The sequence below is a fragment of the Helianthus annuus genome, chromosome 2 (genome assembly GCF_002127325.2).
Source record: "Helianthus annuus cultivar XRQ/B chromosome 2, HanXRQr2.0-SUNRISE, whole genome shotgun sequence".
Lineage (NCBI taxonomy): Eukaryota > Viridiplantae > Streptophyta > Magnoliopsida > Asterales > Asteraceae > Helianthus > Helianthus annuus.
In genome coordinates, this window is record NC_035434.2 from 150,133,811 (window position 1) to 150,159,707 (window position 25,897).

Here is a 25,897-nt window from a genome sequence, read left to right on the forward strand (position 1 = left end):
ACGGATTGACTTTTAGGCTATAACTAAGCAAAAACTAAACCACAAAGGGTTAGGCATACTTACAGAAGCTTGGTGCATGACCAGAGATGTTAGAAGAATGCTCTTGAGCTCCAGAAGAAAGCAGGTCTGAGGTGTGTTTCAATTGTGTGCACTACATTGCCTTTTATAGTGAAAAATGGTGCATAAGATCATCACAACTAAGTCTATAATTGCTCATGGATGATCAGCAGCTGTCCCTGGGTGCTAGGGGACATGTAGGGGGCGCCCATGCTGCCATAATTGCTCCCAAGGTCGGTTAAAGCATCAAACATTGAATCTGTGTGAGTTTTCTGCTTTTGGGGACCTGACGCGGCCCGCATTAAGGATCAGGCTAGGCTCACGCGAGCTGCCTGAATCCTTATGTCAGGAACCGGATCTTCATATGGCTCGCGGCCTGCCTGAACTTCCTTGTTTCTCTAATGCGGGCCGCCTGAGGCCTGTTATTCAAGATTTTCAAATCTTTTGCCATTATTAGCCTGACCTTTCGGTTTCGAAGGGGTAACTTTGCGATGTGGGCCTCGATTAATTACGAATAAGGGCCTCATGACTTTTACCCGCACCGTTAAGTCCCCGGTTAGTTTAATTACTATCCGAAAAGCCTTATCTTTCATTGTTGACGCTTCCCCCTTGCATACGGAATTGATCATAACTTTCTCGTTTTAACGCGGAACTTCATGAAATTTATATCGTATATTCTAGTGAGCGAAATTTACTGTTACAAAGCCTCGGGTATGTTAAAGGGTCACTCAGAGGTATAACTTAAACATGTTGACACAATTAACCCCTGTAGTTTGTAATCTCTCACTTTCTTCCGTATTTCGTTCCGTACGATCCATGATTTATCCGTTTGAAGGTACGAGCATCATTTAGGGTTACTTTACAATGTATTTATCCCTCTTTGACATTTTTAACCCTCGAATTTACATACTTTCCATGTTTGTCAACTTTAGTCCTTTATTCTTTATTTAATACCACGTGTAAACTCAAGACACGTGTCAATACATTGTTGGACGCAAAATTTCGAGGTGTTACACGCGGCGATGCGAGCGTGCGAAGTGCGCCATCAAAGCGCCACATTGCACACATCGCCCTCGTCCCGGTCCCGGTCCCGTGCCCGGGCGCGGGCGCGTGCGCGTGTCGGGTGCTTCGCACCCTCCTGGCTACCACTGGGTGTGAGTTGTCACACAAGAATACATTCGTGTAGAAAGTTCTAATTATAAATCCACAAACGATTTATCTCTCCACCTATGTGGGACAAGCTCAATTTCCCACATGTTTATGGTTCCAACAAATAAACTTAATGCACAAGATCTCTCATTCATCTTGGCTTAAATATTAAAAATTAATTATATTAACTCATAATATAATATTAATTATTAAATTTCCAACAATCCCCCACATGAATAGAGATCGTCCCATACACTCAAGTGTCATGATAAAATTTCAGCGGTTAAGTAATGCAGGATAGGTAGGTTTCCCTTTGAACCCTCCTTTATGACATATACTTAGTCTCCTAGCGGTTAGTAGACGCGATGTCCTTGAACCAACCCCTTTTTACGTAGACGTTATTACATATCACACATTACTCTTCCTGGTCTGGCTAACCCCTCATAGTTGTGTCCGTTATGGTCATGGAGCACCATCCTGGTTCTGCGAGAGCTCTAGGAATTGTGCCCCCAATTCCATTTGAAGCGACCCCACTTCTCTCTAACATAGGTGATTTACAAATCATTAAAAGCCATATGCTTAACCTCTCTTGATATCACTGATTATAAGTAGGAATGGACTAGGAAGTTTGTAACTCCCTTTGTATGTTGAGGTACTCCCCCACAGTGATCTCAGTTCGTACAGTCAGGTTGTCCTATTGAGCCTAGATCATGGGATCTCCAATCTTCTAGCATAGGTTTTCCGTTGTACAAACTTACTCCAAGGGCTTTAGACCCATTCCTATTGACGAATTATGTACTACCTCTCTGCTTAAGCCTTTTGTAAGTGGATCCGCAATGTTATCCTTTGACCTCACATAGTCAATCGTGATAACTCCAGTTGAGAGTAGTTGTCGTATCGTATTATGCCGACGTCGCATGTGTCTTGATCTGCCATTATACATTGCACTTTGAGCTCTACCAATAGCTAATTGGCAATCACAATGTACGCAAATAGCAGTCAAAGGCTTAGGCCATCTTGGAACATATTCCAAGAATTGACGCAACCATTCTGCCTCTTCTCCAGCTTTATCTAACGCGATAAACTCAGATTCCATCGTGGATCTAGCTATAAGAGTTTGTTTGGATGACTTCCAAGATATAGCTGCTCCTCCAAGGGTAAACATATAACCACTTGTTGATCTGGAATCTTTCGTATCGGATATCCAGTTGGCATCACTGAATCCTTCCACAACAGCTGGATTTTGGCCATAATGCAGTCCATAATTTCTCGTGTATCTCAAATACCTTAACAATCTTGTCATACCCTTCCCGTGATCTGAACTAGGATTACTAGTATATCTACTTAGCCTACTCACAGCATATGCTAAGTCTGGTCGAGTACATGACATGAGATACATAAGACTGCCAATGATCCTTGAGTATTCCAATTGAGCAACACTCTCGCCTCTATTTTTTGACAAATGTTGAGAGGTATCAATTGGAGTTTGAGCTACACTCATGTCCCCAGGATTGAATTTCTCAAGGATCTTATCCACATAATGAGATTGACTTAGCACCAAACCAGTTTGGGTTCTAATGATCTTTACTCCAAGAATCACATCAGCTAGACCCATATCTTTCATGTCAAATCTCGCTTTCAACATGTCTTTAGTAGATTTGATCATCTTATCATCACTCCCAATGATAAGCATATCATCTACATAAAGGCATAAGATCACATAACCTTTAGAAGTGTCTTTCACATAGACACATTTGTCGCATTCATTTATTTTGAAACCACTGTTAAGCATAACTTGGTCAAATTTTTGATGCCATTGTTTTGGAGCTTACTTCAAGCCATATAATGACTTGACGAGTTTACACACTTTGCCCTCTTGGCTAGGAGCAGAAAAACCCTCTGGTGGTTCCATGTAAATCTCTTCCTCTAATTCCCCATTGAGAAATGCAGTTTTTACATCCATTTGATGCATTTCCAAATTTCTCAAAACTGCAATTGCAAGCACAAATCTAATTGAGGTTATTCTGGTCACAGGCGAGTATGTGTCAAAATAGTCAAGACCTTCCTTTTGTCTAAACCCTTTGATCACAAGCCTTGCCTTGTACTTGTCGACATAGCCATCAGCTTTCATCTTTTTCTTGAATATCCATCGATATCCAAGTGGCTTGCACCCTGGTGGAAGATCTACTAGCTCCCAAGTATGATTCTGCAAGATAGAATCAATTTCACTCTTGATGGCTTCTTTCCATTGAGGTCCATCTGAAGAGGTAACTGCTTCTCGATAGGTTTGAGGCTCACTCTCAACCATGAATGTAAGAAAGTTAGTCCCAAAGGATTTCTCAGTCCTTTGCCTTTTACTTCTTCTTGGCTCACCCTATTCAACCTCTAATTGTTCTTGAGTTTCCAATCGAACAGTCTCATCAACCATTATTGATGAACTTGCATGATTGGTTGTTGAAGAACTCGCATGAGTTTGTACTAACATTGGAAACTCTTCTTCAAAGTAAGTCACATTTCCTGGTCTTGTCTCTATGATAGAGTCCTTGTGCACATCAGGATTCTTGGATTCATATACAAGAAAACGATGTGAGCTACCGTTTTTGGCATATCCAATGAAAATACAATCAACAGTTTTTGGCCCTATTCTAAGTGCATTAGGGGGTGTAACAATCACCTTGGCTAGGCACCCCCACACTTTCAAGTATTTATAAGATGATTTCTGTCCCCACCACAACTCATGAGGTGTTATGTCCTTATTCTTGAAAGGTATTTTATTTAACAAAAAATTAGCCGACAAAATGGCCTCCCCCCACATGTCCTGGCTCATCCCAGAACTTATCAACATGCCATTCATCATTTCTTTTAGTGTACGATTCTTTCGCTCCGCGATGCCATTTGATTGGGGTCTATAAGGAGGGGTACACTCGTGTATTATGCCACTTTTTGCACATAATTCCTCAAATGGTGAAACATATTCACCTCCTCTATCACTTCTCACACGTTTTATTTTCTTGTTGAGTTGATTCTCAACTTCAGCTTTATACAAGATAAACTTGTCAATTGCTTCATCCTTACTCTTAAGTAAGTAAACATAACAATATCTTGTATTGTCATCGATAAAGGTAATAAAATATTTATTACCACCTCTGGTGGGAATTGATTTTAAGTCACACACATCAGTGTGAATCAGATCAAGGGGTTCAGTTATTCTTTCAACTGATTTGAAGGATGATCTTGTTTGTTTGGCTTCAACACAAGTTTTACATTTTGTTTTAGAGTCAATGGCAAAAGTTGGTATGTAATCTAATTTAATTAAACGACGCATCGAATTAAAATTTACATGACCAAGACGTCCATGCCAAACATTAGGAGACTCAACCAAGTAAGCAGAAGTACTAGCACTTTTATTCATGTTTTTCTTAACAGCCATTACACTAAGTTTAAACATGCCATTTTGGGCATAGCCCTTTCCAACAAACATACCACGCTTAGTTAAAACAAAATTATCACTTTCAAAAACCAAACGAAAGCCATGCTTGTTAAGCATCCAACCCGACACAAGACTCTTGCGCAGGTCTGGAACATAAAGCACATTCTTCAAAGTGAGCTCTTTGCCAGAAGTCCACTTCAAGATCACATCACCTTCTCCCTTGATACCAGCTGTAGCAGCATTACCCATGTACAACTTTTCTCCTACCACCTCTTTAAATGTATTAAAGAGGGTCCTATCTGGGCACACATGGCGGGTTACCCCACTATCAACCCACCACCCTTTTGGCTCGTTACCCACCAAATTTACCTCCTCCACCATGGCAGTGAGGTCTGAAATCATGGCCACTAATGGCATACCATCATCATCAACCATAAGAGCCGTGTCACATTTAGGCTCTTTACATTGGTCAGCACGGTGACCAGTTTGTCCACAGTTGTAACACTTCCCTTTAAAGGGACCAGCCTTCTTCTTCACACCACCTTTCTTTGGCCCAAGGTCAACACCTTTGTTCTTCCCTTTTCCATTAAACTTGTGGCCTTTGTTACCCTTGTGACCCCTTGAGGATTGACCATGTTCCACAAGGTTCGCTTTTGCAGAAGCTTCAACTTGACCTCCTTTGTGTGATATTCTATTGTCCTCTTCAATACGAAGACGAACTACAAGATCTTCGATAGTCATTTCCTTTCGCTTATGCTTAAGGTAATTCTTGAAGTCCACCCAACTAGGAGGCAATTTTTCAACAATTGCTGCCACTTGGAATGTTTCACTCAGATTCATCCCTTCTGACAGAATATCACTAAGAATAATCTGCAGTTCTTGGACTTGACTCATCACAGTTTTTGAATCAATCATTTTATAGTCCAAAAACCTAGCCACAACATACTTTTTAGTACCCGCATCCTCAGTCTTGTATTTCCGTTCCAATGACTCCCATCATTCTTTGGTAGTTGGAACCTTGAGATACACGTTATACAAGGCATCTGAGAGGCCATTCAACACATAGTTGCGGCATAGGTACTCAGAATGTTTCCAAGCCTCCACAGCACTCACAGATTGGACCTCAGTTATCCCTTCTGCGAGAACAGGAGGGGACTCTGTCAAAAACCTCGCAAGGTTTAGAGTGGTCAGATAGAACATCTTTTGTTGCCATCTCTTAAAATTCAAACCAATGAACTTCTTTGGTTTTTCAGCATGGTTAGCAACTGCTTGAGCCGCTTAGGTACCAACTAATGGTCCCATGGTAGTGGATGTGGATCCAACAGTGGTTGATGTGGTTGCTGAAACAGTAGCCATTTCTGAAACAAGAATAAAAATTCAATCAGTTTATAGCAGAAACAGATTGGTTTACAGAAAATCAATACAAACTACAAAAGTTTGCTAATGAACAAAACAAACTGTTTATAAAAATTTTTAAAACCAAAACAGTGAACGGGTTTTAAAAATCTGTTTTAAGCTTGTAGGACAACCGTTCACAAAAATAAATAAAATAACAATTTTATTAATAAACAATCTGATTGCAATACATAAAGAGGAACAGATGTAAACTGAAAGAAATTACAATACAAGAAATGTAAATTAAACTAAGAACAGGTTACAAGAAAACGACGGTGACTGAGGCACGTGAAGATCACGCTTCCCTTAAAACAGATTTCGGGCCACCCAGGTGAACCCGTCTGTTTCCCAGGGTACAACAGCCTAAGCAGATTGTGCTGCCGAGATTAGCCTAGCACCTGAAAAAATACCTGAAACAAGTGTGCGTAGAGATTCAAGATTAGGGAAATGTTTGAAGCTGTGTGTGTGGTATGAACCATACGAATTTCAGTGTATCTAAAACAAAGCACAAAGCTTTGTATTTATACTGATCAGAATTCGAATAAGATAACTGAATATTGAATGCACCCTTCAATAAAATTAGTTTATAGAATTCAATAGCACAATGAATTCTGAAACCTATAAAATAAATTTAGAATTCAATGTCATAAAAAATTTTGTAACTCAGACATTTGACTGGTAGAGTTTGAACAGTCTCTAGTTGACAACACCCGGCCAAGACACATATAAAAAATACTAAAGGCGGCTCTAAGCGGCTCGCGGCGATGCGAGCGTGCGAAGTGCGCCATCAAAGCGCCACATTGCGCCCATCGCCCTCGTCCCGGTCCCGTGCTCGGGAACGGGCGCGTGCGCGTGTCGGGTGCTTCGCACCCTCCTGGCTACCACTAGGTGTGAGTTGTCACACAAAAATACATTCGTGTAGAAAGTTCTAATTATAAATCCACAAACGATTTATCTCTCCACCTATGTGGGACAAGCTCAATTTCCCACATGTTTATGGTTCCAACACACAAACTTAATGCATAAGATATCTCATTCATCTTGGCTTAAATATTAAAAATTAATTATATTAACTCATAATATAATATTAATTATCTTTACCCAAAAAATATAATATTAATTATTAAATTTCCAACATTTTTTATTTAAAAATAAATATTTTTTAGAAAACTTTGTTATAACCATAAACAAATGTATAAAAAAATTGTAAAAAAAACGACTTAACCAATACGACCTACTACGTTGCACATGGCATTCTTAAAAAAAAAGGAAGTTTTTATTTAAAAAAAATAAATATTTTTTAGAAAACTTTGTTAAAACCATAAACAAATGTAAAAAAATTGTAAAAAAAAAAAAAAAAAAAAAAAAAAAAAAAAAAACTTAACCAACACAACCAGTATAGGCCTATACGACCCGTATAGGTCTAGTCAAATAGACAAAATCTGACACATCAGTCTTTATTAAAAATTGAAAAAGTAATACGCATTGTATACAATGCGTATTGAAGACGTCAATTTAAAGGGTCAGGTGTGTCAATAATACAAACACAGTTTAATTCTTTATTTCAAGTTGTATAAATTATTTGAAGTTGTATAAAAAGGAGAGGGCCCTCGTACGTCTTGTCCGAGTGGTGTCGGCGACCAATTGCGAGAAAGGAGGACGGTTGATGTGGACCCATCATAAAAAGTCGTTCTGCAACTCCACGTGTCGGTCGGTGCCAGTTCATTAACAGCCAATTAATTTTTTTATTTTTCTTTTCTTAATATTTTATATTCATCGTATTTACCTTCATTCTCATTCATAGGCTGGCACTCTGTCTCGTTTCGCCGCGTTACATTACCGAATCATTTTAGGAGCGTTGACACTTCATTTATTTTTCCTTTTTTTTAACTTTATTAATTCCATTTTTTATATTTATTAATTTCATTAAAAAAAAAACAAACAAACAAAGGTATTTTTGAGAATGTTGGTTCTGTAGCTTATTTTATATAATAACTATATTGGTTAAATAGAGTTTTTTTTTTTTTAAGTAGGAATCTTATTTTTATTCGTATTTTTGTTCTTTTTCACTAATGAAATTTACGTACTTTTGTTTTAAACTCATATTATACTTATATATACAAAATATATGATTAGAAAGCTACATAATTAATTCTACTAGTCGGTATTAGATATAAATCAATCATACTATTATGACAATAGCTTCTTAAACGTTTTATATTATAGGGCCGTGATTCAATACAAATGAAGTTAACATATTAAATACATGAACAATTGTCATTTGAATTACAATAATTATTATTACTTGAGTAATAAACTTACTCTAGTTATTTGTACGTTTAGTATGATAAAATTACTTGTATTAAATCTTAACACTATATACGTGTGTAATACAAAAATGAAAAAATAAAATTGAAATAATCAAAAAAGAGAAAATGTGAAATTCAAGTTTCAAGACAATATATTGATTCAGTAAATAGTAACAAAGTTATATATATATTCTATTAAACCACTCAATTTTAAAACATTATAATATTTAAAAGATGTACAACAATGAACCACTCAATTTTAAAACATTATAATATTTAAATTTAAAAGATGTACAACAATAGAATAGGTAATGAAATTTTAAGTGGTTTTATGTTTTCAAAAAAATATAAGTGACTATCATCTTTTACTTGAAAGGATCTAAATTCATAACTTCACAGTTATAAAGGGAGAACACCATACCAATAGATCATGGATAACAATATCAATACTAAAACTCGGTTATTCCTTCATAATTCTCTTTCCCAAATTAGTATTGTGAACACCTTCACATTACTTCATGAGAACACAAGAGAACGTTTTTTAAATAGATGGATTTACATATAGTGTATATTAAAAAAATTAAAGGAAGTTTAGAAGGATAGATTATTAAAATGATTTCTGGACCATGCCCTCCTTTTTGCAAAAAAGTTCAAAGGTATCCGAGACAATTATTCTTTCTTTTCTTATAGGGTTAACTTTGTACAACAGTAACCAAGTTTCAAGAGTGTTCTAATTAGCTCACTCATAATTTTTTTTGTTCCAATTAGGTCATTCAAGTTTCATTTGATGTTTCAATCCTAGATATTTTACTTAAATAGAAGGTCGCCCATCCTATATGGCATTTATTTAGGTTTTTTATTTAAAAAAATTGTTGACATGGCACATAAATGTCAAATGGATTAGAAAAAAAAATGCAAAATAGGTTTAAAAAAATTGTAGAAAAGTTAAAAAAAAATGCGAAAAAATTAAAAAATTGTGATTTTTTTTTTTCAAAATATCTAAAAAGTTATAAAAGAAGATAAACAACTAACGACAAAATTTCAACGATTTGTAATATTTGATCCTTTTGGGTTTTGATTTTTTATGTTTGTTTTTTTATTCCATGTCATCATGTTTTTTTTTTGAAAAAAAAAAAGTTAAATAAATGCCATGTAGGACTATGACCTGCTATTCAGGTAAAATATCTAGCACTAGAACACCAAAATAAAGTAGAATGATCTAATTGGAACAATAAATTTTATCAGTGACTTAATTGAAACACTCCTAAAACTTCATTACTATTCTGTGGCATATTCCCTTTCTTATATACTTTATTTCAAGCATGGAAAATAATCACGTGTACAAGAGGGAAAGATAACGTATTGCTCTTGTTTTATTTATCACATTTAAAACACATGTACAAGACTGTGGAGATGGTGGTTTGGGTCATGGATTGCCACATGGGACATGATTCGCGTTGTAACCTCCCCCCCCCCCCCCAATCCATGCATTGTGAGCATGTCTTTATCCACACCGACCATGAGCCTACTTGAATAAATTGAAGCAATTTGATTGGTGGTGGATGAGAATGGATTGATGTGATGCTGACATAGAGAGTGGTGACGGATTAGAAACATCATCACGTAGCCTAAGTGTCTCTCTACCTTATGTTTATTAATATCTATTAATAGCACAATTGGAAATGAATAGCTTACACAGTCGTGGTTTATTCTGACTAATCTGTTTGTGCAGTCATCCACCTTAGAGACGCGTGTCTTCCAGCTTTACCAATTATATACATCAAATAAAGCACTTAATGAAATGTGAGAAGAGCATCTAACTTCACATACACTGTATGTCATTTACACCAATCCTAACCAAAAGTGTGTAATAAACAAAATTCAAACAATTTAAATTACAACTAATTATATTATCTTAAACCAGCTTTACCAATTATAGGAGTGAGATCAAATACAAACACTTAAATTTGTAAGAATTGTAAGAACCAACACATAATTGACAAGTGTCCATCAATAAAAAAATAGTTTAGGGATAATTTAGACCTTTTGACCATATATATTTATAACTAATTAAAAATAATTACAAAAAATATAATCAGCACAACACTATATAATTAGCATAACATCCTTAATTGTTCTTCATTATCAGCACATCGTCCTCAATCGTTCTCCATTATCAACATAAACGACATTAGCACAACATCAGCACACCAGATGTGCTGATTATATCTACTTTTGGTGTTTGTTTGTATTATTTTGTAATTAACACATAATCAGCACGTTATCAGCACAATTATAAAACACCTTTTGTTAACTTTTTTTAAAAATCACTTTCATAAATACAAAAAAAGTATAGCAATATGGTACTCATATTAAAGATAAAAAATACTTGATTTTATGATATATATATTTTTTTTAAATAATGAAGCATATAAAGTTATTTTAGTTTTAAAAACCTTGGTGAAATTTGTATTTAATGGAAAATGGTCAAATGAATAGCAATTTACAAAATTACCCCTAATTTGTTAGTAGTAATTTTTAATTATAAGGGTTTTATTTATAATCAATATCAACCCTTGATTTAAATTGTTAATGGTTCAGATCTGTTCTTACGGTTCTTATAATTAGCACTGTTTGTACAAGATCTCAACCCACCAATTATATATATATTAAATGATCATTATCATTTCGTATACGTTTTTAAACTAAAGAGTTCGAAATGTAATAAACAAAATTCAAACAATTTAAATTACAACTAATTATATTATTTTAATGACATTTTCTAACAACTTTTAAGGGCTTCGGTTTTCATGAGCATATGAAAGTCAATTTGGCTTTAAAACTTTTATCATTGTTAAATAAACTACTCTAAAATGTATATTGAAACCATCTTGGCGTTATGACGTATTATTGTGATAAGTTATTTAACACATGGCAAAAAAAGTGTGGCCGATTAAAGCCATTGTTAGCCATTCAAATATTGACTAGGCTCGCAAGCCTATTATATGTAGGCTGACGACTTAAAGCCAGCCAAGCTTCAATGAGTTTGGGCTTCACATCATGAGTTTCAACTTAAAAAGTTAAATACTTATTAATAATAAACCACTAGAGTCAAAGCCGAGTTTGAACTTAAAAAATTATTGATAATCTTAGTTCAAGCTTTAGACTTATAACTCTGAATGAGCCAAGCTCAAGTTCTCATGTATTACACGAGTCATACTAGTAATTTACATCCTTATACAATAAGTATTTCATAAAACAAGATATATGCTTAATGCCTGTCATCCGGAGTTTGTTTACTGGAACTTAGTTTGTTTACTCGTAAATAGAAGGATATAATCGTCATTATATATACAAATTCATTCATTCTCTCTAGTAAAAGGGGTAAAATAATGTTTTTACATAAATGTTAAAACAAGTGCAATAACTTCCCTTTAACTTCAATACAAAGTACATGCATAAGATATGAATGCGACGAATGAATGCCAATGGCATGACCAACCACTTATATCTGACAAATTCGACCCGTATGATATGACGATGCAAAATCAAAGTCATAACAGTTAAAAACTCATACAAATGTACTCCAATGATAATGTCTGAATCATTTCATGCAACAAAAAAGGTTAAAATTATCATTTTCAAAATATAGTTTACAAAACTGTCTGACTCATTTGAGAAAAAAAAAAAAAAAAAACCCTCAATTAAGGGTATGAATTCATGACGCCACACAAATCGAACAAGAAATTCGTGAGTTTAGGTTAAACCAGCGAGAACATTTGTAGCTAATTAGTTCGGGTTGATCCATTTTGGGCCAACCTAGCAGGCTCATAGGTTGACCCATTTAACCCATATATTTTATAATTCTTCGAAACACATTAGATACCCACCAATTAGGTTGGTGACTCGGTGTTAAATTTTCAAGTCCAAATGAAAGAAGAGAGCAAGAGCGTTTTACGCAGCCCTAACAAACAAAAAAACCGACACACTACCATAAACTTATAAAGCAGAAAATTGCACATGTTTTTCTACGACATGGTGCACTTGTGTAAGGCTAAAGGGTGTGGTCATGAGCCTCATGCCCACCATGATCCTCCACGTCAGCGACATGTCATCGCCCTCTAATTCACCATCCAAAACCACTGTCCTAAGGGTGTGGTCATGACCTAAACCACTATCCACCCTTTTTTTGTGTGAAATACATTTTATTATTTTAAATAAACAACAAATAAAATTAAATAAATTTTAGTAATAAAACTACATCGCATTCAAATTAATACAAAAAATAACATCCAAATTTAAGCTACATATTATAAATTAAGAAAAGAAAACTACTCGTTGTTGTTAACCCGACTAAATTGCCAAACATGTTCAATCAAATCCGAACGAAGATGGTTATGGGTAGTCTCGTTGTATAACGCCCACATGTTAGATTTTTGTTGCCCTTCAACAACCGGTACAAAAAGTATAACAAATTAAAATATAAAAAATTGAAATACCATACAAAAAGAATTATAGGCTGAAGCTCCTACGGTTCGGTCCGATGTGATAAATTTCAAGAAGAACTAGACAAAATTTAACTTTTAATATGCAATGATGTTTTAACTATATGAATGTCAATGCACACAAATAAACATACCCATACACTTAATACAGATACCCATATATACATATATTAGTCTTCAACTAGAAACAAATACTAAGATAAGCATGTGAATACATTGATTATGAGTCCAATGTATTAACCCATCTACCACGATATGTATCACTAAAAAGTTGCAGCACATGTGATAGAAGTATATGATCACACCCATCAGCAACTTCAACTAGGGGTGCTAACAGGGTCGTGTTCGCAGTTGGTGAGTTCAACCCAACCCGAACCCGAAAATTTCACACAAACCCGAACCCGAACCCGAAAATCGTATCATACATATGAGCCCGAACACGACCCGAAATTTCACACGAACCCGGACCCGTTTAGACTAAACCTAAACCCGCGCATTTCGTGTTAGGTTCGTGTATGGTTTTCGGATCGTGTTAGAAATTCACACCCCTAACTGCAACTCAAACTTTATGATGGAAACGTTGCATCTACCGGAGCAAAGAGCAGCCACCACAAAATGATGAAACTAAAAACTAACTATATATACATACAGATTCAACAATTGAAAGTTAAAAATAAGGAACATGCATATTACTTTATGAAATACTATCAGAGTAGTGGTTAAAAAACAAAGCTACATGAGAATTACATCTACAAGTTTAAAGATGGAGAAGACTCTGATAGTGGATTACAATTTACAACTAACAGATTGTTTAGAATGAAATTTAAATATAATCAAATACAAAATACAGAACACACATAACCAAAGCTAATCAACTACGAAACAAAGAAAATAACACACATGACAACATTTTAGGGTTACAATGACACAATTGAAACCTCTAAATAGATACTGATAGTAAAACTGTAATAGAAAATGTAAACGTACATTTAAATAGATCGATCTAGAGCCACAAACAACAGAATAACAAATCAAACAGCGAAAAAAATGAAAAACAACAAACCTGCTGCTTGTCGTCTTGTTGGAGGAATATAAACGAGGGTTAGGGTTCTTATTGTCGTATTGCTGCTGCTATTCTTGTTGCGTTGTTGCTGGTTAGGGTTTCTGCACTTTGATAGAATTGACAACAGAGGAATATAAAAAATAGGAAAATTGTTGATATATTTATTGTGGCTAATCCTAGAAAATAGAAAAAGTGGAACGTGGTTTCCGTGGTTTAATCCACGCACACCACGAAATTATACTCCAAGGGGGTGGTGTAGGTGTGAATCATGTTCCTATGTGGCAATTAATGATCCAATACATGTGCCCCACACCCTATAGCCTAATAGAGGAAAAAATAAAAAAATGGTAAGAGAAAACCTGTTAAATACGTGTAAATCTACTGCTGCTTGTAGAAGAGAACATAAGCTTGGTCATGAACCACTTTGTTGATAGGAATATTAACAACCGATGAGATGCATCGTCGTATCGCAGCCACTTGCCACTTGTATGCAAAATATCAGAAGTGTAATGACCCTTTGAAGGCTCCCTCCCGTGGTGAGTTATTGTCGCCACAAGTTCATACTTACGACCCTGTATACAAATTATATTAGTGTGGAAATGGGTCCGCGTTGGTTGATTCACAAATACTTGTTTGTCTATTTTAAGGAGATTTACAGATAACGAATGAGTTGATGGTAGGGGTGAGCAGAAAACTGAAAAAACCGATTTACCCGAACTGCACAAAAAAACCCAAAAAAAAAAAAAAACAAACCGAAATTTACGGTTCGGTTATGGTTTTACATTTTCTGAAAACCAAAAAACCGAACCAACCCGAAAACCTAAAATATCATTTTTTTAATGTTTGTTATATATTGATTTAGGAATTATTAGTTTTATTCTTTAATGTAATGTATTTACAATAAAAACATTAACATTTTTATCTATCTTTGAAATAATCTATCCATTGCCTACAACAAATAACAAAATTTAACATATAAATCAAATGATTTTCGAAGTACTATAAGAGAAAATGCCCTAAAAAAACTTTGGAGAAACATATTAATTAAAAAAGGTTAAATATAATAACTTAAACATAAACATCTAATAAAATCTTTTGAATCATGGATTATACTTTTTATTTTCAAATCATGCGTAATTTTGTTCCAAAAACTGAAAAACCGAACCGTTGCTAAAACCAAAAAAACCGAAACCGAACCGTTTTCAAAAACCGAAAACCGAGCATTTCGGTTACGGTTTCGGTTACCTAAAAACCAAACCGAACCGTGCACACCCCTACTTGATGGATTAAAAAAATACTATTACTATGATAATTAAAAAATAACAAGGATCATGATTCATGATACTTCAGTTATCGGCAAAACAAGCAATTCACGGTTAAGAACGAGCTCCAGCGGGAAGTAAACGGGTTTTAGTAATTTGGTGCTCCCTTGGCTTCCGTAGCTAAAGCGCATCAAGTGCAGGATTAGAATGTCTGGAAGCTCTAGTATCTTGACGGATTTGCTTGCACTTACCAATTCGGCCTGATGATCAGGTGAACACATTTCAGTTATAGGAATGTTAACAATCATCTACGTTAAGGTTTACTATCAAGTTAAATATAGGTTTTAATAAGCCAAGGGTTCAGTCATCTATTTAACATACACCTGGAAGTCTGGAACGGGCACGTTGGGTCAGGTGAGGTGACTGGTTCAGGTCAAAATGGGCTCAGGTTGAAATGGGCCGTTTGAGAAAAAAGTATCAAATGAGAATTAGGAAACCGAGAGTATAAAGAGTTCATAAGATATATGAAGTATTGTTATTTTAGATTATGTAACAATCTGAGGGCTGAAATGATGATTCTAATACTATTTGGTTAGTCAGCATGCCACATGTGTTATAGTTGCCTACGGCCTTAGACCTAAGTTATGACAGTAAAAACAATTGCGGAGTGACGCAAATATATAGGTTAACGCGGTGGGATATCGGTAATTTTTATATCATACCAAATTTATATATATAGCAATTTGACACTAACAATTTAATATACTCTCCTACCTTGACAAATTAACCTTTTGCAACTTGCGAAACACTAGTAGGAAGTCATTAAGACTTAAAACACTAATAGCCGCAATAACAAGAAATACGAATGGTAGAACTAAGAAGAAAGGTACTGATATCGGTCAATATCACCGATGATATCAGTACTGATATTCTGACCGATATTTGACATCGATTTTTTACATGGGGAACGATAACCGATATATCAGCGATACTAACTGCATATGCAACTGGCAAACTAACACGCTTCTCCATCATGATTGTTTATTTTTTCTGATTTAATGGAGCTAGATAATTTAAGAAAGATCGTGGATGATATAATTCCACCTATCTAGACTTCATGACAAGAAATGCAAACAAAATCAGCGGATTTCACAATTCACACAACTTACCTCTTGCCTTGACAACACTTTTCAGCTGACCTCCAAAAATCTCACTTAACTTTGATGGAATAAAACTCTGTTTTCTGGTAATTGCGGTCTTGTTCCTTGGGCCAACTGTCTCCCAACTATCACCGTCTTCATCCCTCAACCAATGAAACTTTTCCCCCATTAACAAGAGAAATTTGTCCTTCAAATTTAAGCAATTCATCATGCATTTGATGCATCAAGAAACTTAGAAACTCTTGAGCATCCTCTTGCCTGGAAAAACTTCAAGTCAACACCAAAAGGCAACATATAGAAACTCATCATATATACGTATATATTAAATAGGGGAATTTACGAAAATGGCCAAGAATGTTGTTGACTTACCAAATTGGCCATCTCATGCGTCGGAGGAACGCATCACCGATTACGAGGCACCGTTTGCGTCTGCACGGCTCATTCATGCGTCCTTAAATATAGAAGTGACACGTGTCTCAATGATTAGGAATTAAAGTAACGACGCTTCGGAGGCGTCCACTCGACGCATCCACTTTAGCTTGCGTCTGGCTTAGCGTGATGCGCCTGGCTCAGACCACTCTCGTGCGTCTTTGAGACTCTTCGGGTGCGTCTGCCAACGCATCACGTGTCAGGTACCGAAGGCGTCTTTTCGTCTCTTCTTGTGCGTCCAGCGACGCATCACGTGTTAGGTATCGAAGGCGTCTTCCGAGTCTTCTTATGCGTCCAGCGACGCTTCCCGTGTTAACAGCTGCATCTGGGACAATTTCACGGATCGAATTACGAAGAGAACGTGGTCTATCTCTTGATGGTCCAAATTCAACACCACCCATATCTTCTAATTATTTGTGTAGTGATATACTAGTTTGTTAATGTTAAATATATAGATGGATACATGGATAGAAATGTCAGATTTATAACTAATACAAAAAAGGCAAATCGTACAACTTTTTTTTTACTTTTATACAACAAACCAAAATAAACCAACAAAAATTACGGAGTAAACAAGATATTTTTAAGCAATAACACGATGTGATCCACAAAGCTCGGTCTCCAATTCCTCTCTGTTTTTGAACAATTTGGCGGCATAGGAGGAAGTGGAAGAGGACGTGGACGGAGAAATCCGATAACACGATGTGATCCAAGTGCCCTTTGTAGGTGAGTTCTTCGCATTTCTTCGTTAGTCCACCTCCCTTAAAGGGCAAACCCGATCACATCCGTGTTATCTGCCAGGTACCGTCACGGCGTCACCCATAAGCACCGGCACTTCTAAAGCTTAGAAAAACGTCATCTTCAACACATGTAAACACCTTCATTTCTATTTGGAGACTATCGAAAGGCAGATAGATTGGCATTGTACAAAATTGGTTGCATATAAAACAGCTGATTTTCGGTGCTATTTATAGGGGGAAAATTAAAATTTTGAAATAATCCCAAAATGTTAAAAATAATGTAATTAAAAAAAATTAAGCATATCGAGGCCTCTAATGCGTCTCCTATCTCCTCCAAACGAGCCAATCAACAAGCCACTAGCCAGCCAGCCAAGCGCCTCGGGATGCAGCGGAGCCAGACGCATCCGCTTACTTTTGGCCCGGATGCGCTGGCGGCGGACTCATCCGGTCAAAACTTACACGTGCCTTTACTGCATTGGCGGACGCATAAGGTCTCTGATGCGCTGCTCCTCCGACGCATGAGATGGCCAATTTGGTAAGTCAACAACATTCTTGGCCATTTTCGTAAATTCCCCTATTAAATAGGAAGTAAAGTATACAGATGGTCCTTGTGGTTTATTAAAACTTTGGATTTGGTCCCTAACTTTCCAAAACTACACAGATAGTCCCTGTGGTTTGCACTTTGTAGTTTGTAATGCAATCAGTTGTACAAAAGATACATGCATTATTCAGCTAAAGATGTATAGAACTAAGGAGAATCAAAAAACAAACCTGGGTCTCCCTGAGAAGCTATTTGGCATATCTGGGGAGAAATTGTTCAGAACAGAGTCAAACATGACTGGTCGCAAAGGCTTCCCGATTTCCAGAAGAAATTCATCTTCTTTCTTTGAACGACGTCCAGATGGCACGTCAAAGCCAGATATGAACTCAACAAATGCTCGTAGAGTTGGGTACCCAATCTGCAATGAGGTAAAAAAACAGCATAATTCTAAAAGTGTACCATACACAAACACCTATTAAACGGGATTAACTGCATATATATAGGGTTGGGTTCAATGGGGAACACTAAAAAAGTGAGGAACCGGGGAACAGTGCATTTAACATGTTAAATGTATCATAAAAATTCAATTTAACATGTAAAAAATATTTTTTTCAGAATTTTCTTCCAGAGCTTTTGCATATAAATACATGTAGAAGCCAAAATTCAAAAACTAAAAGAAATGCTTTAAAAACAGTTAAAAAAGGTAGAAAAAAATTTACAAAAATGATTTTTTTTTATTACAATAGCTTCTACACATCTTTATGTGCAAAAGCTCCAAAAAGAATTTTTGTAAAAAAATAAATTTTAGCATTTTAAATTGAATTTATATATTTAACATGTTAAATGCAATGTTCCCGGTTCCCCACATTTTTAGTGTTCCCCATCGAACCTCACACAATATATATATATATATATATATATATATATATATATGAAACTGTATTCTAGCTCGGGTATATTGCGCATTCTTAGCCCCTGCAAAAGATGTACAAATGGGGCACAAGCTAAAAGAGCCTGAAGAGTTGCATTCAGAAAGCACAAATTTCCTGAGTTGACTAAACCTCGAGGTAGTAACTCAGTTGCGGTTGCATATGGATTAATAAGTGGACTTAAATTATTGTCTTTGGTATCATTTACATCCAGAGCTTCAAACGACCTAACAAAAGTTTCAGCTTCTGTGACACACTTCTGTGAAATTGACTGGTCAACACTTTCGGGTACTAACGATGCAGGCGGTTCTTCATATTTTTGTTTGTGTTCTTTTATACCGTTGCTAAACGAAAGAGAACATGAATCATGGGCGTTCCCGTTTTTATATACAATTTCATCGGTGTTATTATTCTTTACAAGTTTTGATGGTTGGGACTTTTTGGTAATTTTTGTCTCGGTTGATCTGTTGTTAAAGCCCGCAGATCTAAGAGTTGCAGCGTCCAGAGAACCAAACATAAACTGTACATCATTCTAGTTTGGGGAACTCTGCAGTGATTTGGTCTCATCCTCGGTAAATGATCCAAACACAAACACAAACACCTGAAAGTAGTGAACAATATACTTTAAAGGAAATTACTTCAAAGACGTATCCGACCAGTTGGAAGTTAGAATTTTTCTTTGATGAACGAACAGAATAAAGTTCGAAGTTGCTGCTTTATCACAATCTGTAATAATATGTCACCAATAATATCGTAGAGCTATTTCTAGTAACTTCCAGATGTCATTTAATCATTTGATAGAACCATTTTAGAAAGGTAAAGAAACATATAAATTTTACACTTTGAAAAATTTGTGAGTCATTTCCTTATCAAAAGAAAGATGATAATGCCTACCTAGCTGTCTTACAAACAGTGGCGAAGCTTGAGATTTCCGAATGGGGGGTCGAAAACGTATATACAAAAAATTTCTATAAAACCGGGGGGTCAAAACGTATATCAAATCTCAAAATTTAACCAATTTACGGATTGATGTTATCGAAGCTATTGGATGATATAGAACCTAAGTTTTACTTCTATATGCAAAGTGGACTTACTTGAGGGAGACTGACGAAAACTGTATGTTAAAATATTAAACCTAAATCCATCATTCAAAGTATTAACAAAATCAGCGAATCAGGGTAATATAAAACGAGATATTCATAACACACAGACAAGATTCAGATACATAACGAACAAAACTAACTTACCAGCACCTAAGTAGTTAATGCGGTAAAATATCGGATATCGGTCAAGGACCAAAATTTGATATATCGGTGGTAATCGTGATGGGATATCGGTAATTTTACTATCATGCTGAATTTATATATATAGCAATTTAACACTAACAATTCAGTATACTCTCCTACAATTAACAAATTAACCTTTTGCAACTTGCAAAACACTAACAATTGTAGCAAGTAGGAACTCACTAAGACTTAAACACTAACAACAACTAACAATTAAGACTTAAAACACTAATAGCAAGAATAAGAAGAAAGAAGAATGGTAGAACCTAAGTAGCACTGGAACGGGTACGGGATCGGGGTACGGGGATGATACGGGAACGAGGAACGGCATAACTCAAAATTCCAAGATACGGGTACGGCAATAAAAAATATTAAAAAATAAAAATATATTAAACAAATTCCAAAAATACTACATCTTCCAAAGGTAATTAATTATCAATCATTAAATCAATTTCTAATTCCGGTTCATCTAGTGAGAGATCGGCAATCGATAGAGAATTAGAGATGATGAGACTTGAGAGTTTAGAGATTAGAGAAGCCGAAGATGATAGTTCTATTTATTTAATGGCCGGTTATGGAATTTGAAAGGGTTAAAACCCTAAAAATAAATGGAAACGGGCTGGATACTTCTACCGGATACATCCCCGACATTGGAAACGTTTGGGAAACGTCCCCGACGAGTACCCATGGCGTTTCCGTCCCCGACAAGTACCCGAGACGGGTACGGCCACATAAATGGAGTCCCCGTGCTACATAGGGTAGAACTAAGAAAACAGGTACTGATATCTGGAAAATCCGTGATATATCGTTTAAATATCAGTACCGATATTTTGCACTGATATCTCGGTTGGGGACCGATATTAACTACATAGAGTAACACTATATAATCATAAAAAAATAAACCTAAATTCATCATTTTAACGAATTCTACAAGTTAACTAGCAAAATACATCAACTAAACAAGTGAATGAAACAAAATTACTCTCATAACATACTAATTAGATACTTCAGATACATACTAAGACTGTATAATAATCATATAATGTATTAAACCTAATAGTACATGAACAAAATCGGAGTGAAATTAAAGGAGATTACTCACTGGCATCAATGATAACATACATAGAGATGATGCATAAGGAATGAAGTTACGTTGTGGTGAGTCATGTTGAGGAGATAAGATCGGAAGAAAGGTCAAGAAGTGTTGAGCATGATGATGCGTGACAGAAGAGTGAGGTTCTGCGGATGAAGTGTGAGCACGAAGAGGATCGAGCAGGACAGCAATGGAATTAGACATATAAACAAATTGATGTATGTGCAGTGGGAATTAGGGTTTTTGTCTCTACTTGTGATTGTGATTGTTTGGAGTGTGAAATGATTGGATTGACAAAAAAAACAAGTGATTTTCAAGGATTGTCCTTTATCTTTATATCTGTTTTCAGGCGTCGTCCTTTGTGTTCAAAAAGGACGAGTTTTGTCCTTTATGTTTTCATATCATACACGTTTTGTTCTTTAGATCTAACCCAGTTAGTTTTTTCAGTTAAATCTGGTCATGTGCTTTGCACGTGAGGGCATTTTTGTCAATTCAAAGGTTGCAGAAGCTTTGAGCTGTAAATCTTCCGTTGAACTTACCTTTGAATTGACAAAAATGCCCTCATGTGCAAAGCACATGACCAAATTTAACTGAAAAAACTAACTGGGTTAGGCCTAAAGGACAAAACGTGTATTATATGAAAACATAAAGGACAAAACTTGTCAATTTTAAACATAAAGGACAACGCCAGAAAATGAGTATAAAGATAAAGGACAACCCTTGAACTTCGCTCTTGATTTTATAATAGAACCTTACCCACTAAATCGTACAAATAACAAGTTGTTGGTAGAATCTAAGAAAATGTTTACGGTACGAGAAATGTGGGTATGCTAGTGATATGACATGAAGTGTGGATGTTGTGGTAGGTGGAGTGTTATATAGGTGCCATATGTGTATGGGAGTCAATACTACAAGGTTTTTTTCAATAATCTAAGAGCTTTGTATTGTTCACGGTTGCGGAACTTGCAGCAACCTTTTTTTAATAAATGAGTTTTTTGTCTACATTTTTTTTTCTTTTATATGGTCAACAAACTTTTTTTTTTTCTGGTGTCTTTAATGTCCAATACGTCTTACGGAGTCAACCTTATGGAGTCAAAGATGGTCAACCTGTGGTGGAAGGTATGTATTCTTCAAGTTTTTAGATCAAAATTCTATTTGTATGGGTAGTTGCAAAATAGGCGGTCGGACTGCGTTCGATAACTGGTTAGAACCATAATTTTGATAGGGGTTGTAATGGTGTCAGTTGGGCTGACCTAAAACACTTTTTGTCCGGATATGATCATAAATAGTTAGATATTGATAAACCCTTTTGTTTGGAATAATTGGGTTTCAAAGAAAGTGGAGATAGTATCATGGAGAGCGGAGAAGGATCGGTTACCGACAAGATGTGCACTAGCAAAATAAAACAGAACAACCAGTTAACAATCAAAATCGAGTCATTGACCCATCCAACCCAAAATCTTGGTAACACTTTGACCAGGGCCAGCCCAGAGCATGAGCTAGGTGGACCGCTTGTTTTGCATAGAACTTTCCCTATATAAGATAATATATATATATATATATATATACACACACATATATATATATATATATATTATATTAAAGAGTGAATTGCAAAAATTATCTTTATACACATTTGCAGGCGGTGTCCTTTATGTTTAAAATTGACGAGTTTTGTACTTTATGTTTTAAAATCCTACACGTTATGTCCTTTAGGCCTAACCTAGTTAATTTTTTCAGTTAAATTAGATCACAAAAGGGTATTTTAGTCTTTTTACCCATTTAAATAAAAATGTTTTATCAAATAAAACAAAAATAAAAATGTTTTAATAATATATAATACTCTACCCTATCACACTTACTTACTGAACATCCCTCTCTCTATCCCCCCTCTTTCTACATCTCTCTCTCTCTCTACTCCAACCTCCGATTCCTTACATCAATCGTCAATAATATTCACATCCAGCAGCATGAAGAGTTTCGTGAGTTTGAAGATCTTGAGATTTATCAAACTGTGTTTAATTCTCCGCCTTTGTTAACTGATGGTGAGGTGACGGTTACGGATGAGCAGAGAAGCTTAAGGTTAGAGAGGTTGTTTGAAGAATTGGATTGGTTTGAAGGTTGTACGGAAACTGCTGAGATGAATCAGATCGAATAAAATATTGGAGAATTTCAGAAATTAGGACCGGTTTCTGATGAAGATGAGAAAAATGATGAAAATTCGTTTTCTCTGAACTCAAATTCATGGCGATCGGAATCTTCTAGTAGCTTCGGAAGCTGTGGATCTATCGGAGATGAAACGACGACGACGTTTGAGACGACGAATAAGAAGAACGAAACGAAATCATACGTCGAAAAACTACACCAAACACTCGTGCAACATCAGGTTCAGCAAATCATCAAATCGGTAGGTTTAGATTTAACCTAGTTTTAGGATATTTTTGTTGAATTAAGTTGAATCTGAAAAATTTGGGGTTTGTACTGAATCTGAAAATTTTGGTGGTGGTGGTGGGGTGGATGGGTGGTGATGATGTCGTTGCAACGGTGGTGGGTTGGTGGGTACGGTGGAAACAGGTGGTAGTGGTGGAAGGAGGCTGTGGTTGTGGTGGTAGTGTCGGTGGTGGAAGGAGGCTGTTGTGGTGATGGTGAAAGGAGGTTGTGGTGGTGGTTATGGTGGAAACATGTGGAAGGAGGTTAGGGTTTGTGTTTGGATGAAATTTTGGTGGTGGTGGCGGGGTGGATGGGTGGTGATGATGTCGTTGCAACGGTGGTGGGTTGGTGGGTACGGTGGAAACAGGTGGTAGTGGTGGAAGGAGGCTGTGGTTGTGGTGGTAGTGTCGGTGGTGGAAGGAGGCTGTTGTGGTGATGGTGAAAGGAGGTTGTGGTGGTGGTTATGGTGGAAACATGTGGAAGGAGGTTGTGATGGTGATTATGGTGGTACAGAGGAAGCATGAGGAAGATGGTACAGAGGTTATGATGGTGGTTAAAGTGTTTTTTTTTTTAATAAAATGGTTAGTTATTTAAGTTTTTATATAATCAGTCTCTAAAAGGTAAAGTGACAAAATTGCCCTCATGTGCAAGGCACATGATTAGATTTAACTGAAAAAAATTAACTAGGTTAGGCCTAAAGGACATAATGTGCAAGAATTTAAAACACAAAGTACAAAACTCGTCAATTTTAAACATAAAGGACACCACCTGCAAATATGTATTGCAATTCACTCTATATTAAAATAACATCCATCTTTAAACTTTAACACCATACTAAACCAAAATTGGGCCAATTTAAAAAAAAAAATAAACTGCAATTGTAAACCCAATCTATTTTACCTTTGACCCAATCTATTTATACATACTAAGTCCCAAACTAAATCCAATTTGTTTAAAGTTTAAACCCAAACCTTTGGTCCAAATTTTAATCCAACATTAAAACTCAAATAAAATAATCTAACCCCAATCGCCGTTCAATGTGAGGGCGCTAAAAAGTAACACAACGAACACGATGCAATACGAAACACCACTGCAGCATGACTGACGAATCCGAAATCCATGTTTTTCGATGCAACAACAGCAGCCCAGGCCCCAACATCGACGAATCCGAGTTCGTGAATCATGTTGTTTTACTGGTCGACCTTCAATCCTTCGCCTAGAGTTTGCACAATTGCACGAATCACTGACATGTATGAAATTGTGTTGTTTTACTAATTTAGATGTTTAGAAGTTAGGTATTATTGTCTGAATGTTTAGATATTGAATTTTAAAAGTTTGATAAGGTATGGAATTGTGTTGTTTTACTAACTTAGATGTTTAAACTTAATTAGTTAATTACTTTACATGTTTAGCTAATAGGCTTTATAGTTATTAGTTTTATAGTTTATATTAATGGTGGGGGATCTATTGACAAAGACAAAACTTTTAAGCGCATTAAGTTGGGAATGTATGATATTAAAGATATATAGAACCCAGTTTTTTAATCTCGTCAAAGGCCTATTTTTTTTAACATTCTCAAAGATGACCCTGGATTTGACCCACAACTAACTTATATATAAACCCGTTAAACCAAACTGTAATCACCAAGTCTAGTTTTTTTTAATAGAGTTAAATGACATTTTAGTCCTTGTGGTTTGAGTCATTTTGTCAGTTTAGTCCAAAGGTTTTATTTTTCGCCTGTGGGTTCAAAAAGGTTTCACCGTTGCCATTTTTAGTCCACTGGATTAACTTTATCCATTTTTTCTGTTACCGAGAAGGGCAATTCGATCATTTTATATGGTCAAATTGTCCTTCTAGTTAACAGAATTACATATAAAATGACTAAATTGCCCTTCTTGTAAACAGAAAAAATGGATGAAGTTGACCCAATGGACTAAAATGGCAACAGTAAAACATTTTTGAACATACAGACGAAAAATGAAACATTTGTACTAAACTGCCAAAATGGCTCAAACAACGTAAACTAAAATGGCATTTAACTCTTTTAAATATGTTATTTTAAATATAAAATTATTACAACAAAATTATTATTACAATGAATATATACCTTGCATAACAG

General features: G+C 35.8%; 1 pseudogene; it reads right to left on the bottom strand.

Moving 5' to 3' along the window:
- Positions 1-13,776: 13,776 nt before the first annotated feature.
- On the bottom strand, positions 13,777-21,771 carry LOC110924231 (annotated as a pseudogene).
- Positions 21,772-25,897: the final 4,126 nt, after the last annotated feature.